We start from the raw sequence: 19650 nt of genomic DNA, 5'->3' as shown, positions 1-19650 counted from the left end.
GGACCCTGGTGGTCCCTGGCTGGTCCCTGGTGGTCCCTGGTGGTCCCTGGTGGTCCCTGGTGGTCTCTGGGATAGACCCTGGTGGTCCCTGGTGGTCCCTGGCCTCCCTTCCCTGGCTGGGCTGGGGCAGCCCCAGGCACCCCAGGATGTCCCCAGGGACCCCGAGCCACCCCAAAGGTGCTGCCTGGCCAGCTTGCCAAGGAGAGCCTTGCCCAGGTGCTGTTTGCTGCTTGTTCCAGCCCAAGCACATCATTCAGAGGGAAATAACAAAAGGAATTTCCCAGAGATAACAACAAAGAGTTAACATTTCCCAGGGCAGACAAGTTTCCAATTCAATTAGTTTTAATGAACCTTCTGCTCACTGGTTACTGAACTAGAAAGAACAGCAATAAATGCCCAGAGGAAAGAGAGAGAGGATATTAAAGGAGGGTTAGTGTATAGTATATAAATTTCCAAGTTGACTAAAAGAGTAGCCTTGATATAGTTTTAGGAACCAAACCTGCAATATCGTCTCTGCTTTCCCTTCCCAGCTGTCACCCACACTGGATGAACCTTCCCCTGTCCTGATCCTGCCAAATTATTGACCCTCTATTGTCTCTGGAAACACTGGGAAAAATGACAAATTGGTTTTTTGGTCATTTTTTAATCAACCGTACAGCTTTTGTTTTGGTTTTTTTTTTTTAAGGAAAAAAAATAGTTGCAGTATTAGTATTTCATAAGTCAAGTGAAAACAGGAGTTAATAAGAAAATGAAAAAGCAAATATAAATTCTGTGGTGAGAATGCTATATTTAATGCATTCTAATATGAAATGCACAGTAATTTTTAAAAAAGGAGAGCTTCAAGGCTATTGTTCAGCCCGGTATTATCATCATTCCCATGCATGTTTGCTTTAAGTTCAAATATTAATTTAGTTTGAATTTTGGCCACTGAGATCCTGCAGTGTGGAATTTTCCTGTGGTGCTTCCAGAGCCCCCAGAATGTGTCAGGGCCCGGTTAACACACAGCCACCCCAGTGCATGTGTTTGCACACCCCTGCTGGCTCAATATTTGACAGAAATAATAGATTTTAATAAGTGCTGCATATTGCCCTATTGTTTCAGAGAGCATTTGCTGTTCTGTGAGGCTTTTTCCTCCCCCCACTCGCTGAATTTCCTTGGAATTAGAGGCGTGCACTTAAAATAGTTCCCTGCCTGTTTCTTCTGTCAGCAGTGGCGCACACTGGGGAAAATCCTGCCATTCTAGGCATGGCATTTATCATTCATCTCTAATCTAATGTGGATTCAGAACAAAAATCTGACTTTTCCTTCTTGCACTGGGAGAAGTTAAAGGCAGGATTGTGCCTGCAGTGTTGTGGTGGTGCTGGTTTTCACTGAGCCCAGGGCTGCTGGAGCAGCAGATTTTCAGTCCTGTGCAGTCCTGCTCAGCTGTGCAGCCCAGCAAAGCCAGGCTCATTTAGACCCCACAGCCTGCCTCGGTGCCTGAGCAGCACAGCCACACCTGGGGATGGAAATAATCCTACAGCCACCTTTCAACACCGAAAATACACATCCTGAAGTGAGGCTTTGCCATTGTCAAAGTCTGAAGTAATAGATCCCACCTCCTTTCCTTGCTGCTTGCCTTGCAAGATCAGTACCAGAAGAAGCAGGGCTCTTAGGCTGGGTTTCTATTTTAATTTAATTTTGTATACAGTAGCTGGACCAAGGGTTTTTTTTCTGGTTTTTGTTTGTTTTTTAAAGTCCAGTAAGTAACCACAAATAGAGGGTTTTTTTCTTTAAACCAGTCTGGCTACATTTCCCATTTAGACCAGTTTTATTTTCCCAGCAAAGCACAGCCAAGAACACCCTTCCCCACTGCAGACAAACTGGATTTTTTCCTGTACAAGGCACTAAACTCTTGCTTTGATTTTTTTTTAAATTTTTTTTTTTTATTCTCCAGTGTTCGTAACACGATAGAAAATTATGACAGTAATTTTACAGGCTGTTTGCAAAGGAACAAATGGAGCAGCTGAGGGGAGTTCTTCAGGAACAAAAATATTTGTGTTTGTGGAAAGTGTTTTGGGGCAGGGCTGGGTGCTGAGGCGCAGGGATGGGTTTGGGATGGGTGCTGAGGGTTCAGAATTGATGCTGAGGGCTAAAAATTGATGCTGAGGGGCAGGGATAGGTTTGTGATGGGTGCTAAGGGCTCAGAATTGATGCTGAGGGGCAGGACTGGGTTCTGAGGGTTCAGAATTGATGTTGAGTGTTCAGAATTGATGCTGAGGTGCAGGACTGGGTTCTGAGGGTTCAGAATTGATGCTGAGGGTTCAGAATTGATGCTGAGGGGTAGGGATGGGTTTGGGATGGATGCTGAGGGTTCAGAATTGATGCTGAGGGGCAGGACTGAGTTCTGAGGTTCAGAATTGATGGTGGGGGTTCAGAATTGATGCTGAGGGTTCAGAATTGATGCTGAGGGTTCAGAATGGATGCTGAGGGGCAGGGATGGGTTTGGGATGGGTGCTGAGGGTTCAGAATTGATGCTGAGGGTTCGGAACTGATGCTGAGGGTTCAGAATGGATGCTGAAGGGCAGGACTGGGGATGAGGAGATGCCTGAAATCAGCAGTGGGGCTCCAGTTGCTGCCCTCTGGATTTTTTGTGTCGTTGGCTGAATCCTGCCCCTGTTGGCACTGGGAATATTCGTTCCTCTCAGTGCCAGGGTGGGAGGTGAGCCCCACACCCATTTTTAGGAGCAGGGCCCACTCCAGCAGCGTGTCCTGAGCAGATGCTGAGCCTGGAGCAGGCTGGCAGCTCCTCCCCAGCCCACTGAACCCCAGCAAATGCGCTGCAGAATGCTGGGAAGGCGAACGAGAACAATGGGGGAGATAAAATAACCCTGCCTTCCAGTCCCTGAAATAACAGCTCCAAGTCTAGAACTTGCCTCTAAGATATTACAAGAACTTTGCCAAGTAGCACATGAGAAAATAGAGCCCACAGCCATACAGTAAGCAAAAAAATTCTGTTTGAGTATTGACATGACAGTTTTTGAAAGTTCAAGCAGAAAACCAATTATAATGAGCACTGAAAAGCCCGAAGCCCTGCTGTTCAATAAATAAAAAAGTACAACAAACTATTTTCCAAAAAGGTTCTAGAGAGTTTCTTCTTGTCCCACTACTTACAATATGATTACATAAATAGTCTCTATTTGCTGTTGAATTGCCAGGCAGCTGTATTAAAGTACAAATCAAATCAAGTCAGGATTAGAAAGTAAAAGAGCATGGTTTAAAGTAATCTATCCCCCAGGAACTGTGCTCAGATTCATCAAACAGAGCTTAAAGTACAGTATATCTTATACCCTTGTGTTTCCATGCTGCACTGCTGCACAACCAGTTATTATTTTTGATATCCAGAGAATGTTGCTCGTAGCTTTGGAAGGCTCGCTTGCTTATTTAAAGTACCAGAAACCTTCTCTGTCACTTATTATTATTTCTCTTGGTTAAGATTCATGAGGAGGCCGTGAGTGTGGAAGGCACGGAGCTGCTTTATTGATCGCACCGTATTTGCCTCCCCTGAATTACTGGGAACCTGCGCTGTGGATAAAGGAATGATGTGTTTCCCCCCGCTCCCGCTCAGCTGCAGCTGCAATATTTTTAAAAGCTTAAGCCCCGTGCGTGGTTCTGCCTCATCAGCAGAGCTCCCCTCCCGGGCTGGAGGGGCCCTGGGCCCCAGAGCCAGGTCAGTGATCTTTAGGTGAGCAGAGCTGTGACACCAGGGTCCCCGATCAAACGGATTTCTGCTGCTTCGGGAGCACAACTGGCTCCCAGAACCAGTTCCAGTCACACAGACAGCACGGCTTCATAAAGCTTGTCTGTGTCCCTGTTTTGGGGCTCAGGAGGGTGAGATCCACCTTGTGCAGAGCCTGTGGATGGAAGAGGATCCCGGAGTGGCAGAGGAGGGGCAGAGCCTTGACCTGTTCTGTGTCATTGTCCCATGAGCCTGGGACTGGGGCAGAGCATCCTGGAGGGACAGAGGAGTGGCAGAGCCATGGCCAGTTTTGTGTCATTGTCCCATGAACCTGGGACTGGGGCAGAGCATCCTGGAGGGGCAGAGCCATGGGCTGTTGTGTGTCATTGTCCCATGAGCCTGGGACTGGGGCAGAGCATCCTGGAGGGGCAGAGCCATGGGCTGTTGTGTGTCATTGTCCCATGAGCCTGGGACTGGGGCAGAGCATCCTGGAGGGGCAGAGCCATGGGCTGTTGTGTGTCACTGTCCCATGAGCCTGGGACTGGGGCAGAGCAGCCCCAGCCTCGGTCACTCCTGATGGCCAGAAGACAACGTTCAGCAATGACAATTCCTCGGGATGAATCTGAATTAAAGAGTAGCCTGGCTGGATGCTCAGCAGCTGGTGGGTGACAGATAGTCCCCTAATCCTTCCCTGAGGACACCACGGGGTCTGGCTGCACCAGGGGTCCCTGGTGACGGCTCTTTGGGCTCAGAAGGGGTCCTGGCGCAGGGCTGGCTCTGGGCTGGGCTGTGGCTGCAGGGCCCTCCTGGCTTGTCCTGTGGCTCAGCACAGGCTGCTGGATGAGCAGCAGGAGGAGCCGGGACGCTCCAGACGTGACTCCTGACAGGGAATTCCTGCCTGAGCCGGTGGATCAGGGAGGCTCCTCCTGCCTGCCCTCCTCAGCACAGAGCAGGAGCACTGCCCACGTTGTGTTGTGAGGAAAGGGCTCCAAGCGAGCCAGGGGAGCTGGGGGTTGGATATTAGAAGAATTTCCTCATGGAAAGGGCTGTCAAGCATTGGGCAGGATGCCCAGGGCAGTGGTGTCACCATCTCTGGGAGTGCTCAAAACCTGTGAATGTGGCACTCGAGGACAGGGGTGGTGGTGGACACAGTGCTGGTGCTGGTTGATACTGGGTGATCTTCAAGGGCTTTTCCAACCTTGCCAATTCCCTGGTTCCATGGTTGTTGCCACTCTGCTGGGGAAGATCACCTTCCATTCAGCACAGGGCAGTTCTGTGTGCGCAGGGAGCCTCCATCAAAGAGAGCCACTAAAATTAAATGAATTGGCTCATTTTTGGCTGCTGTGCCCTGGGCTGGGGACGAAGAGGAAGGGGTGACGGTGAGCACTTGTTGCAGCACTTGCCCTGAAGCTCTGTCCTGGGGAGTGCCTCCCTTTCTTCTGTCATTTGTGGGTTTTGCTTTGGCTTCCCGGGGAGAGAGCGGGGCCCTTCTCCTCCCTTTGCCCTCCTCACAATCCCACAAATTGCACGTCTCTATCCCTGCTCCTGCAGAAGCTGGCCCTGGACAGCGCAGCCCTGCGTGGTTATATAAATGTTAGTGGGTTACAGATGAGCCCCTTCCTCATTCCCTCTCCTCTGCTGAAATTGCTCTGAACAATTTTGGGGGAATCTTTTAATGAAGTATTGATTTTTATCAAGCACATCAAACTAAAGGTAAATGTACCACCGTGTCATGTTTAAGAAAAACAATACAAAAAACCCCAAGCCCCAGTATATTACAGATAAACTAAGATAAATGACTTAAGTGCTCAGTTTGTGGAGTAAATTGAAACCATACATCACAGGCTTTCATTATTTTATATTATAAATACTGTAAAGAGTAGGAAAGATGATTGAACAGTAATACAAAATTAGTACTAATTGTCATGACTCCCTTGATGAGGAAATGTGCTTTTAATACAAATAATGCGGAGTAATCATTATAACAAAAGTTAATTTTTTATCGCCCGTGATTGCGGGGTGATAATCAGAGCACTCTGACATCCATTAAATTGCCCTTCCCCGATCCCGCATGAAGAAATGAAGGGATCTGTGTTAATTTTCAGGCTCCCTTTGATTGGGTGAACCTGTCTCCGTGTTGTGTGACACTCCTGCCACAGGTCATTGCCTGGTGCAGTGTACCATGAAACAAACAAATAGAAAAAGGCACCTTCTGGCACTTTAAGTTTCGCTGCCATCTGACTGCAGCCCCGGTGGGTTGAAATGATGAAAAGCACAGCCTTGGAAAAATCTTCCTATGGTTAGATTGGGAAAAATGAGTATGATTATCACATGTGCTGGGAAGGGCAGGATAGACAGCTGAAGTCATCTCAAAACTCCAGAGAGAGGAGGAAGACAAGAGGTCACAATTATATTCTGGTATCACACTCCCTTTCACGGAGATCTGATCTATTCGGTTTGTTCTTGGAGGGTGCTTAGGGAAGTTCTAATTAAGGGAAGAAAGAATTTTGACACATGTGAAGCAGAGATCAATATTTAGCACCATAATCAGCAATTCCTGATGGTTTGACAATGTCACCATCCACACTGTAACTATCCATTATTCCCGGCGAAGGGAGCCAGGCGGAGGCTAACAGGCTTACTGCGGGCTCTCATGAATCACGGCCAGCAGTGCCTCATTCACTTCTATTTGTCTTCCTTTTCATCTTCATTCATCCTTATAAAGCAGCCTGGGCTGCCACCAGCCTGGAGAGCCAGCACGGCTCCACGCTGGGACGGGGCTGGGAACCAGCCTCGTGTGGGATCGGGGTGATTCCTGAGGGATTGGGGTCATTCCTGAGGGATTGGGGTGATTCCTGTGGGATTGAGGTGATTCCTGTGGGACTGGGGTGATTCCAGTGGGATCGGGGTGATTCCTGAGGGATTGGGGCGATTCCTGAGGGATTGGGGTGATTCCAGTGGGATTGGGGTAATTCCTGAGGGATTGGGGTGATTCCTGAGGGATTGGGGTGATTCCTGAGGCATCGGGGTGATTCCTGAGGCATCAGGGTGATTCCTGTGGGATCGGGGGCGATTCCTGAGGCATCAGGGTGATTCCTGAGGGATTGGGGTGATTCCAATGGGATCGGGGTGATTCCTGAGGGATCGGGGCGATTCCAGTGGGATCGGGGTGATTCCTGAGGGATTGAGGTGATTCCTGAGGGAATGGGGTGATTCCTGGGGGATCGGGGTTATTCCTGTGGGATTGGGGTGATTCCTGAGGGATTGGGGTCATTCCTGAGGGATTGGGGTTATTCCTGAGGCATCAGGGTGATTCCTGTGGGATCGGGGTGATTCCAGTGGGATTGGGGTGATTCCTGCGGGATCAGGGGAGCTTTGTGCCAGCCCAACCTGTGCCATGCCCTGTGGCACTGGTGGTTGGTGCACAGGAGTTTCCACAGCTGATGGGAACAGATGGGCATGGGTGAGGAGCACCTCACACAGGAGCCCAGGCCCACGGCTCCTCCAACAAGAAACTGAGAGATCAGGAGAGTTATTTTTAGGGTATGATCCTGTACCTGCTTAAATTGATGGCATCCAGCTCTAATGGTGCAGCAGCAAAAGAAAAATGGAGCAGGAGAAGGAGCTGAATCTCCAGTTTTTCCTACTTGAGCATGGAAGACCATCAATCATCCTGTTTACTGCCTGAACTCTGAGCAGAGCTGCTGGAGCATTAGAGAGAAGGATGACACACACACTGAGCCCCCATTTGTTTTCGTTTGTTCTCTCGGGATCATGGCTTTAATTGTTCAAGGGAGGAGATCTGAGAGGTGCTCATGGATCTCATCACTTCACCCAATTTCCCCTCCCAAAATATGAATTCTGCACCTCCCCAGGCATTTGTAGCTAGCTGCTTCCCTTTAAAAATTGGATCCCTCCAATTTTGGAGCAGAACTGACTCAGGTGACTGCTGCTCATGTCTGAGCACACCATGAGCACTGAACCTTCAAAGCAAAATAATCTGGAAGAAATTCTGAGCTGGAAATGCTCTGCACTGCCCAAGCTTCCTCACTGATTATGGAGACATTACCTGATGTCACTCTCAGTTTATGAATCTTTCATAAACAATGACAAATTTGCACTGGAAAATGCTGTCACCCCCACTTTGTGTCTAGTGTTGATCAGAATCAAATGAAAACACAATTTGTTGGGGTAGGAACGCGGGAATGATGCTTTGGGTATGACATGATCTGCACGACCAGCTGACATTCCCGCCTGATTTAAAGCGGAAGGCAAGTTGTTCAAATGGTAAAAATCCAACTGTGAAATTTGGGATGCCTTCACATGGTTCCTTGGGCACATCTCCAGGGGCAAGGCTATGTAAGGGGGGTACAATTCTTTTCCCAAGAATGGGTTATATCCTGTGGAACAGTCTGTTTTTAATCCCCATAAAAATGCTAAGTTTTAATATCACTCCTGGTTCTTTTTGAATAAGAAATCAGGATTTTACATGCAAATATCTGAATAACAGCATTTGGATTTCCATGCTGAGTTTTTAAGGATCTGAAGAGTGACTTTGATATTTGCCTGTTTGTTCTTACCTCTCTGGCACCGTTTAGGCAGAGCCGATGACCCTGCATGCTTCAAGCTTAAAGAAATAAATACTTGGTGTAATGGGATAGAATAATTTGAGGCCACTTCACACAAAGTACATAATTTCCTGGTTTTCCTCGCAGTGCCAGTCCCCCAGCTCCGCGTTCCTGTGGGTGGGAACGAGAGACCCAGCGCTGCTTTTCCAGCTTCCCTCTGGCTCTGGTGCTCCCTGCCCGCTGCCAGGGCTGGGGCTGGTGCTGAGCCCCTGGTGCCCAGCCCGCCCTGCCCTGCCTGGGCAGCACCCAGGGCACCCCCGGATGGCATCTGAGTGAGATGCTGACACAGCTCTCATCCTGACTATCCCGAGCAGCACTAATTAAGGGCTGTCCAACTGTGCTTGCTGTTGAGCCGCTTGCTCCGGTGGGTGACAGGGAACAGCCTGGGATCTGTCTGCAGAATGACATAACAAAGAAGGGGGGAAAAAAACGGCCCTCAGAGGGGGTGGGCTGCGATAGAAAGCCCTGAACCAGGCTTGAATGGCATATTTTGTTGTTATAAATATGTAATCTCAGATTAAGCACCACAGCGTGCTATGTTTTTGCTTTCATTATATATTTATTAGTGCTCCAGTGGTTGCTCTAAGTGATAATTATAGAGGAGCATAAATTAATAAGGAACTTGGGGAATGATCTTCCCTTTGTTAGAAAGGTTATCAATAAATCTTCCTTTTTTTTTTTTTTTTTTTTTTTTTAAGAGCATGATGGTCAGCACTGCTGATCTGCAGGTTTTGGATGGGGCTGGGGAGGGCAAGGACCCTCCAGGCACCAGGGGCTGCTCCATGTGAGGCTTGGAAAAAGAGACAGAGCAGCTCAGCCTGGAGACCCAGCAGCCCAAAGTTGACTTTTCTGTGTAGGGACTTGTGGTGGTGTTTGCAGGAGTCCCAGGGTGAGGGAAGAGATGAGAATGTTGACTCCATGTTTCAGAAGGCTGATTGATTATTTTATGATATATATGATATTAAAACTATACTAAAAGGATAGAAGAAAGGATTCCATCAGAAGGCTGGCTAAGAATAGAAAAAAAATGAATAACAAAGGCTTGTGGCTGACTGAGACAGTCTGGACAGCTGGGCTGTGATTGGCCATTAATTAGAAACAACCACATGAGCCCAATCCCAGATGCACCTGTTGCATCCCACAGCAGCAGATAACCATTGGGTACATTTTGTTCCTGTTGCATCCCACAGCAGCAGATAACCATTGGGTACATTTTGTTCCTGTTGCATCCCACAGCAGCAGATAACCATTGGGTACATTTTGTTCCTGAGGCCTCTCAGCTTCTCAGGAGAAAAATCCCTAAGGAAAGGATTTTCCATAAAAGATCTCTGTGACAGGGACTTTGCCCAGGATGATCCCAAGCAGGGCCTGTCCAGGAGCCCCTTTGGGTGCAGCGTTGCCAGGGCACCCCAGAAGAGCAGGACGGGCTGGGAGGTGTTCCAGGGGTCCCTGCTGTCCCCGTTGTCGTCCCCGTTGTCACCCCCGAGGGGGCAGCAGGGCAGCGGGCAGGGCCAGGCCGGGCCGTTTGGGGACCCCGAGGGGCGGTGGCAGTGACACCTGCCGTGGGCAGCTGCCCCCAGCCGTGGCCGTGCCCCCCACGCCGCTGTCCTTTCCCGGCGCTCGCCCGCGCTGCAAACCAAAGAGCAAAGGTCTTTAACTCTTTAACCAAATTCCAATGTCTGCCAAATTCAATCGCTGTCATTCCCTCAGAAAAAGACACTGTAATATGTGCGTCCTGATCCAATTTTATAGAAAAAGACAGAATTTACATACTGTTTATTTAGTTAAGTCTCTAAAATCAATACCTTTGTCTGTAGCTCTTTTATTTAAAATACATCATGACATTGCAAACTGCTGTATAAATGAATTTTTCCAAACCACACATGTTGTTAATGTTTTTCTATTGCACATTTTTTTTAAAGTTTGAATCGCAGCATTTAATAGATCAACTTAAATGTATTTTAATATTGGATTACTAAAGAATGTTAAGTTTTACATTTCTAAAATTATAAATATTATTTCAAAAGGTCAGTCATTTGCCCAAGACTTATCTGTCCAATGGAGAACATATTTCAAACCATCCAGACACAGAAACTGATCATGTTAAATACTAAGAAAAAATGAAATCTCTTAATAATATATCTTTTTTTTCAGTAGTGGAGAGAGAGGAGAGAGCAGCCTTGGACTGATGAATACTTGTGTAGGCTGCCAGCAATGCTTCAGGACAAGAGAGCCCTCTGTTTTGGGGGAAGACCTGGAATTTATGGTCTTCCTTTACACATAGGTTAAAGTGTGTTTAGGAGCCTGAAAGCAGGTGTAGAAAAGAGTTGTTTTAAAGAAAATCTGGGAATTGAGCACCGAAATGAGTGATTTCCCTTCAGCACTAACTGATGCGTTCCAATTTCACTGGATTTCCTTTTGTAAGATTTGAATCTTTGCACAGAAAAGAAGTTTTAAACCCTGGCAAACATTATTGGAATTGTTTGCTGTAAGCTCCCAGTTTGTGCTGTAGCCTGCTCATGAGCAAAGGATGCAGCAGGGCAGTTTGGGAAGGACCAAAACCTCCATTCCGTGATGCTCAGCTCTGTGTGCAATGGGATGCCACCCTTCAGGTGGTGACCTGGGCAGGGAAAGATGCTGCAAGTGTTCCAGGAAAGGCTGGAAGGGCTTGGAGCAACCTGGGACAGGAGGAGGTGTCCCTGTCCATGGCAGGGTTGGGATGAAAGGGGTTTTGAGGTCCCTTCCAACTCAAACCAATCTGGTATTCCATGACTCTGCAATTATCCTCCTCTGAAACTGCACTTGCTGTGGGACTTTGGAGAAAAGATCCAGGAATTTATAGATCAAATGCGGTTGCTGTGGAATTCTGTCACTTGTCACTGCCAGGATGACCTGGAAGAAAGTGTGCAATCATCCCTGGAAGCCTCTGCAGGTGACACCAGGATGATTGTGTCATCTTTGGGTATGGAAGTTTTTAGTGTTCATAGTGGTGGAAATAAGAACCAGGCCTCAAATGTCACTTCTTTAGTTTCAGTATTTGAGTCCTTGCCCTGCATTTCTTAGAAAGTGGATTTATTCTTTTGTGATTGCTCATTTAAAAATGCAAACAAAACCTTTTTATTGATTTGTGTGTATTGGCAGAATTACTGTAATTGCATCAAATGACATAATTGGTGTAAATAGGTATAATGATGTCATTAGCATGTGTGATTGTGACATTTAACAGTGTAATTAAAATGTATAATGACATGGTAAAAGTCCTTATTACAGAATGCCAGAAAAGCTCTGCAGGTGGACAGAGCAGGATTTTAAAAATTCAATATTGCTGTCACTCTTTCATGTTCTTTTCAAAGCAGCAAAAGCCATTAGGTCACATCAAAACTGATTTTTAAATCCACAGGTCTGTTCCTGGGAAGGCTTTTTCCCCTGGGAAGGTTCCAGCAGCACCTTGGTGCCTTCAGAGTTCCAGTTCAGGGTGGGAAAATCTGCTCACCCCCTCTGTGCTGCCTGGGTTCAGCCTTTCTGTGGGAAATTGCTCCCACACCACATTCCCTGTTTTCATGGGCATGGAGGGCTCAGAAGGAGAGCTCAGCTGGGAAGGGAGCTGAGCTGACACCAGCGTGCTCAGAGCAACACTGGCTGGGAGGTTTCAGCTCCAGGAGGGCTGGGAGCAGGTAGAAATCCCCAGGGGATGAAGGGATGCACCAGGCACAAAGGGATTTCACTACGTTCACCTGAACACCCCTGCCAGGGGAAGGTGACCCCATCCCCAGGGGATGATCCCCACTGTTGTTCCATTCTTTGTCTTGGGCTTGCCATGACCCAAGTTTGTGGGCTGTGCCCAAATGGCAGAGGATGTGCCAAAGATTTATAGAATCATGGAATACCAGACTGGTTTGTGTTGGAAGGGACCTTAAATCCCATCCCATTCCACTCCTGCCATGGGCAGGGACACCTCCCACTATCCAAGCTCGTCCAACCTAAAGTAAATTGAGGAAAAGTTAATAAAGGATTCCCAGAATCTCAGAATATTTTGGGTTGGATTGGACCTTGACAGAACCAATGATCAGTGTGGGATGCTTGGAATATCATAATGTAGCACTGGATTTATTTGTGGGGAGTCTAAACTTTGCTTGGAAATCTGTCCCTTGTCCAAAATCTGGTCACTCTGGTGATGAGGAGCTGAACAAGGGGCTCTTGTGCCCCTCGTGCTAAGGAATGCTGAGTTAATTCAGCTCTGGGAGTATTGGAATATTTACTGTTCATAAATGATGAGGCAAAGTCCAACCAAATGTGAATTATGTTCTCACTAATTTAATAACACAAAACGTTTTTTCTCACCTAATGTGTTAATAACAGCCTGTGTTGACACCACAGGGATAATCTCATTCTGAGAGCAGTTTCTGCAAGGAGCTCCTGTGAAACTCTCGTGGGGTTCTGTGGGAGCAGGGATTGCCACCCCATGTGGGTGCAACTAAATGACACCAGTTCTGACCAGAAATAAATATTTTTCAGGTGAAACTTACTATTTTTTTTTCAGCAGGTTGTACTTGGTCTATGACAGCACTGCAAAGAACACCAGAATGAGTAAATATTACTCCCCAGCAGGGAAGGTTTGAGTAGGCACCGAGTTACTGTGGAGCATCGAAGGGCAGGGCCAAGAAACCGTGTTCCAGCGTTTGCTCTCACACTCGAGAGGTCACTTTATTCCATTGCAGTCATGCTGAGGGTGGATTGTGCATGTCTGCAGGTTTGAGATGTGCAGATGCGGCTGGGTGGGAGCTGCTGTGCCACCTCCCGATAAAAGGGAGGCACCAGCTGCTGGATGGAGAGGATGGCTCTTCATGGAATCATGGAATGATCTGGGTTGGAAGGACTTTAAACCCCATCCATTCCCACCCCTGCCATGGTCAGGGATGCTTTCCACTATCCCAGGGTGCTCCAAGCCCCAGTGTCCAACCTGGCCTGGGACACTTCCTGTGATGGGGAATCCCAGTTTCTTTGGGCAGCCTGTTCTCTTGCTTGTGCACACACATGTGTGGAATGGTTCCTGCTGAACTGTGTTCCCTATCTCTGAGTTTTTCCCAAGGAAAACCCTTGTAGGCAGCTGCACCAGCTGCAGACTGCTGGGGCTGAGAGCCTGGCACTGGCTCAGCCCTGCAAGTGCTGTGGCTTGCTGCGCTGCTGGGCCTTGCTGCGCTGCTGGGCCTTGGCCTTGCTGCGCTGCTGGGCCTTACTGCACTGCTGGGCCTTGCTGCACTGCTGGGCCTTGGCCTTGCTGCACTGCTGGGCCTTACTGCACTGCTGGGCCTTGCTGCACTGCTGGGCCTTGCTGCACTGCTGGGCCTTGCTGTGCTGCTGGGCCTTGCTGTGCTGCTGGGCCTTGGCCTTGCTGCACTGCTAGGCCTTGGCTTTGCTGCACTGCTGGGCCTTGGCCTTGCTGCACTGCTGGGCCTTACTGCACTGCTGGGCCTTGCTGCACTGCTGGACCTTGGCCTTGCTGTGCTGCTGGGCCTTGGCCTTGCTGTGCTGCTGGGCCTTGCTGCACTGCTGGGCCTTGCTGCACTGCTGGGCCTTGCTGTGCTGCTGGGCCTTGCTGTGCTGCTGGGCCTGGCTTTGCTGCACTGCTGGGCCTCTGCACTGCCCTGGCCTTGCTGCTCTGTTGCCTCACGTGGGGCTGCAGACACTTGGAACTCATCCCTGCCAAACAAATGGAGGTTGCCAGCAGGGAGGGCTCTCGCCAGGCTCCTCTGACCAAACTGCGTGTGGGGACACCTCTCACCTCATGCCTCCCTCACCCTGACACTGCCCGCCATGCCCAGATGCTTTTCTGATGCTGCCCCTTCCATCAGCAGCTGACACAAGCTCGGGGGTCTCGTCACACAGGGCAGGCAGTCCCACTTTGACAGGGTGTCTGTCATCGTGCTAACGCGGGCACATGGTGACACACTTCATGGGCACGTGCTCAGAGATGGACAGGAAGGATTGGCCTTAGGCCCTAGCAAGAGCAGCATTTCTGTGCTGAGAGCTGACGTGTAATTTGAAATAATAGTGTGCCAATAGGAAATTGGTGTAGAATGGGAGCTTCAAAATCAGCCTTTAGCTGGGCAGGAGGGCTCAGGACCTTCCTGCAGCAGGCCCTCATCAGAGTGTGGCTCTGAAAATGTTTCTGGTGGTTCTGTTTGTGCAGAAGGGAGGAGCAGGCTGAGTCCTGACTGCATTCCCTGGAAATGCCCTGGAACTCCTCAGTGGCTGAGGAAAAGGCTGTTCCAGGCCAGCTGGGACAGCTCACACTTGTGATTTTATCCCCACACCCAGGACTGAACTGGCATGGCGCTGTTATCAGGATCTGTGTCTGCATATGGATTATGGATGTAGCTTTAAGTGACTCTGTTAAATCACAGATTATCCACTGCTACCCCAAACTGTTCAACTGTCCATCCTAGAGGAGGTCACTGTTAACACAGCAAATAATTTAAAGAGCTGGATGCTGGAAGGGGGTCTGGGGCCACTGGACATCACACTGTAATTGCTCATTTAACTAATTTAGCAAGTCCCAAAGCAGCTGGACAGTTTTATTTATTTATGGATTCTATATTATCTAAAGATGTTTTATGCATGTGATTTTGAACTGATTCACTTAAACTTCTACATAGAGGAGAACCAGGTCTCATTTGATTTACTCTTTTTCTTCTCCTGGTACCATTTGCTGTTTGTGGGAAGTTCATATTTCAGCTCAAAGAGGAGAATTTTATTACTCTAATTATTGTTTGCTAAATTATAGAGTTTAAATGGTGACTAAATAGTTCATGTACCATCTCCAAGTCAGAATAGCTGGTAATGCTGTGAGTGAAAGGGATAATTTCAGATGGATATAAGGGTGTATCAAGCAAGGCAGTTAATTTAGGAGTTTGCCTGATTTCCTAACAGCTTCTATTTCCCTAATACATTTATACTATAATGTGCTCTAAACATATTAAAATGCGTTATCAGTCGCTTAGCAAACCTCCCTAAAGATGTTTGTATTCATGAGGCAAGTGTAAGCAGAAGAAACACAGCTTTATTTCACTTACTCCGCTGCTTTGTTCATTAAGCTAATTACTGTATTCTACATCCTTCTTTTTCATCTCACTTGTTTCTGGAGCTTGATCCTTTCCCAACCCTGAATCGACTGTTACTGAACAGTTGAAGCTGAACAGGAAGGAATTGCAGGTGTCAACTCACAGTTTACAAATATGACATCTCCTCTGGCATAGCTGGAAATATGAAATATTGATTTATGTGCAGTAAAAGGTCTTATAAAAATGATCACATACACATGAGAGATTAATGCGCTGGAGATCAATAGAAATTTCATTCTTGACGCTAGACTGTCACCTATGGTGAAATGCTAAAATACAGAAATCAATATTATCTATGAAATGTCAAATTTATTATAATTATGAGGATGAAAGCTGGCCAAGTGGCTCCCAGGAGAGAAGGAAGGATAGGTTACTGTGCTGAAGCATCCTTCATGTCCCTTGTTCACTTGCTGCCAATTTGAGAGCAATATTGGTGCAGGGGGTTTTCAGGCATTATGTATCACCGTGCAGGAACAAATTCCTCCTGGAATATTTAACTCTTGAATCTGACAATAACACAGGCGTCTCCGCAGCCAAACGGCTCGGGGGGCTTGGGGAATACAGAGCCTGGGGGCTGTGGGAAATGTGCCAAATGCAGAGACATTTCTGTGGGGGTGGAGGGCTGAGCCCAGCCTGCTGAGGGAGCTCAGCAGGGAGGGGGGATGAAATCCCTGGAATTGGGGGTGCTCCTGTTCTTCTGTGTGCTGGGGGCATTTATCTGATTGCAGGATTTACATTTTGTGTAGGCTTAGCTATCAGCTTGGTTCTTACAATATGGCACTATGGTCTGTTACTTCTTGTCAGTGTTCAGAGAAATAACAGTGCTCCACATCCAGTGCAGGAGAAGGGTGTGCACAGTCCCACCACCTGTGAGTGGTACAGATCCTGCAGGGATTGTACAAGTGTGTGCCAGGGATTCACTGAAGGGATTTGTACAAGTGTGTGCCAGGGATTCCAGCAGGGATTTGTACAAGTGTGTGCCAGTGATTCACTGAAGGGATTTGTACAAGTGTGTGCCAGTGATTCACTCACTGAAGGGATTTGTACAAGTGTGTGCCAGGGATTCACTGAAGGGATTTGTACAAGTGTGTGCCAGGGATTCCAGCAGGGATTTGTACAAGTGTGTGCCAGTGATTCACTGAAGGGATTTGTACAAGTGTGTGCCAGTGATTCACTCACTGAAGGGATTTGTACAAGTGTGTGCCAGGGATTCACTGAGGGGATTTGTACAAGTATGTGCCAGTGATTCACTGAAGGGATTTGTACAAGTGTGTGCAAGTGATTCCTGAAGGGATTTGTACAAGTGTGTGCCAGGGATTCACTGAAGGGATTTGTACAAGTGTGTGCCAGGGATTCACTGAAGGGATTTGAACAAGTGTGTGCCAGTGATTCACTGAAGGGATTTGTACAAGTGTGTGCCAGGGATTCACTCACTGAAGGGATTTGTACAAGTGTGTGCCAGGGATTCACTGAGGGGATTTGTACAAGTATGTGCCAGTGATTCACTGAAGGGATTTGTACAAGTGTGTGCCAGGGATTCACTCACTGAAGGGATTTGTACAAGTGTGTGCCAGGGATTCACTCACTGAAGGGATTTGTACAAGTGTGTGCCAGGGATTCACTGAAGGGATTTGTACAAGTGTGTGCAAGTGATTCCTGCAGAGATTTGTACAAGTGTGTGCCAGGGCTTCCTGCAGGGATTTGTACAAGTGTGTGCCAGTGATTCACTCACTGAAGGGATTTGTACAAGTGTGTGGCAGTGATTCACTGAAGGGATTTGTACAAGTGTGTGCCAGGGATTCCTGCAGGGATTATACAAGTGTGTGCCAGTGATTCCTGAAGGGATTTGTACAAATGTGTGCAAGTGATTCCTGCAGGGATTGTACAAGTGTGTGCCAGTGATTCCTGCAGGGATTTGTAAAAGTGTGTGCCAGGGATTCACTGAAGGGATTTGTACAAGTGTGTGCCAGGGATTCACTCACTGAAGGGATTTGTACAAGTGTGTGCCAGGGATTCACTGAAGGGATTTGTACAAGTGTGTGCCAGTGATTCCTGCAGGGATTTGTACAAGTGTGTGCCAGGGATTCACTCACTGAAGGGATTTGTACAAGTGTGTGCCAGTGATTCACTCACTGAAGGGATTTGTACAAGTGTGTGCCAGGGATTCCCTCACTGAAGGAATTTGTACAAGAGTGTGCCAGGGATTCACTGAAGGGATTTGTACAAGTGTGTGCCAGTGATTCCTGCAGGGATTGTACAAGTGTGTGCCAGGGATTCACTGAAGGGATTTGTACAAATGTGTGCCAGTGATTCCTGAAGGGATTTGTACAAGTGTGTGCCAGTGATTCACTCACTGAAGGGATTTGTACAAGTGTGTGCCAGTGATTCCTGAAGGGATTTGTACAAGTGTGTGCCAGGGATTCCTGCAGGGATTATACAAGTGTGTGCCAGTGATTCCTGAAGGGATTTGTACAAGTGTGTGCCAGGGATTCACTGAAGGGATTTGTACCAGTGTGTGCCAGTGATTCACTGAAGGGATTTGTACAAGTGTGTGCCAGGGATTCACTGAAGGGATTTGCACAAGTGTGTGCCAGTGATTCACTGAAGGGGTTTGTACAAGTGTGTGCCAGTGATTCCTGCAGGGATTGTACAAGTGTGTGCCAGGGATTCACTGAAGGGATTTGTACAAGTGTGTGCCAGGGATTCACTCACTGAAGGGATTTGTACAAGTGTGTGCCAGTGATTCACTGAAGGGATTTGTACAAGTGTGTGCCAGTGATTCACTCACTGAAGGGATTTGTACAAGTGTGTGCCAGGGATTCACTGAGGGGATTTGTACAAGTGTGTGCCAGGGATTCACTGAAGGGATTTGAACAAGTGTGTGCCAGTGATTCACTGAAGGGATTTGTACAAGTGTGTGCAAGTGATTCCTGCAGGGATTTGTACAAGTGTGTGCCAGTGATTCACTCACTGAAGGGATTTGTACAAGTGTGTGGCAGTGATTCACTGAAGGGATTTGTACAAGTGTGTGGCAGTGATTCACTGAAGGGATTTGTACAAGTGTGTGCCAGGGATTCCTGCAGGGATTGTACAAGTGTGTGCCAGTGATTCCTGAAGGGATTTGTACAAATGTGTGCAAGTGATTCCTGCAGGGATTGTACAAGTGTGTGCCAGTGATTCCTGAAGGGATTTGTACAAGTGTGTGCCAGGGATTCACTGAAGGGATTTGTACAAGTGTGTGCCAGGGATTCACTGAAGGGATTGTACAAGTGTGTGCCAGGGATTCACTCACTGAAGGGATTTGTACAAGTGTGTGCCAGGGATTCCTGCAGGGATTTGTACAAGTGTGTGCCAGGGATTCACTCACTGAAGGAATTTGTACAAGTGTGTGCCAGGGATTCACTGAAGGGATTTGTACAAGTGTGTGCCAGGGATTCACTGAAGGGATTTGTACAAGTGTGTGCCAGGGATTCACTGAAGGGATTGTACAAGTGTGTGCCAGTGATTCCTGCAGGGATTTGTACAAGTGTGTGCCAGGGATTCCCTCACTGAAGGAATTTGTACAAGTGTGTGCCAGTGATTCACTGAAGGGATTTGTACAAGTGTGTGCCAGTGATTCAGTCACTGAAGGGATTTGTACAAGTGTGTGCCAGTGATTCACTCACTGAAGGGATTTGTACAAGTGTGTGCCAGGGATTCCTGAAGGGATTTTTACAAGTGTGTGCCAGGGATTCCTGAAGGGATTTGTACAAGTGTGTGCCAGTGATTCACTCACTGAAGGGATTTGTACAAGTTTGTGTCAGCCAACTCACTTCATGCATTGAGTTTACAGTCTCCCCAAAAGTAACCCAAGGAGGTTGTGAACTGGCAAGAAAAGAATAACAGATCATGGGTTCTTCACAGTTTTTTCTTTGTTGTAGACCTCTGATATAAGTGGGAATTTGTAATTAGTAAAAGCCTTCTGATATCTGGGGATGCTGTTAAATATCTGATGCCATGGCAAAGGGTTTGACTTCTTGCAGGTGAATTCTATCTTTTCTGATGCCTTCTATTTCTGTTGCATAGGGAATTTGATTTCAGTTATTCAGTGTTAGCCATGTAAAAAAATTCCATTTATGATTCCCTTTAATTCCCTTTTGTACCCTGTACCTCTTTGGTGCTTTGGTTCTGTTCTGCTTTTACT

The sequence above is a fragment of the Agelaius tricolor genome, unplaced genomic scaffold (genome assembly GCF_023055355.1).
Source record: "Agelaius tricolor isolate 1412-34295 unplaced genomic scaffold, bAgeTri1.0.p SCAF_10, whole genome shotgun sequence".
Classification (NCBI taxonomy): Eukaryota; Metazoa; Chordata; class Aves; order Passeriformes; family Icteridae; genus Agelaius; species Agelaius tricolor.
This window is presented reverse-complemented; position numbering follows the sequence as displayed.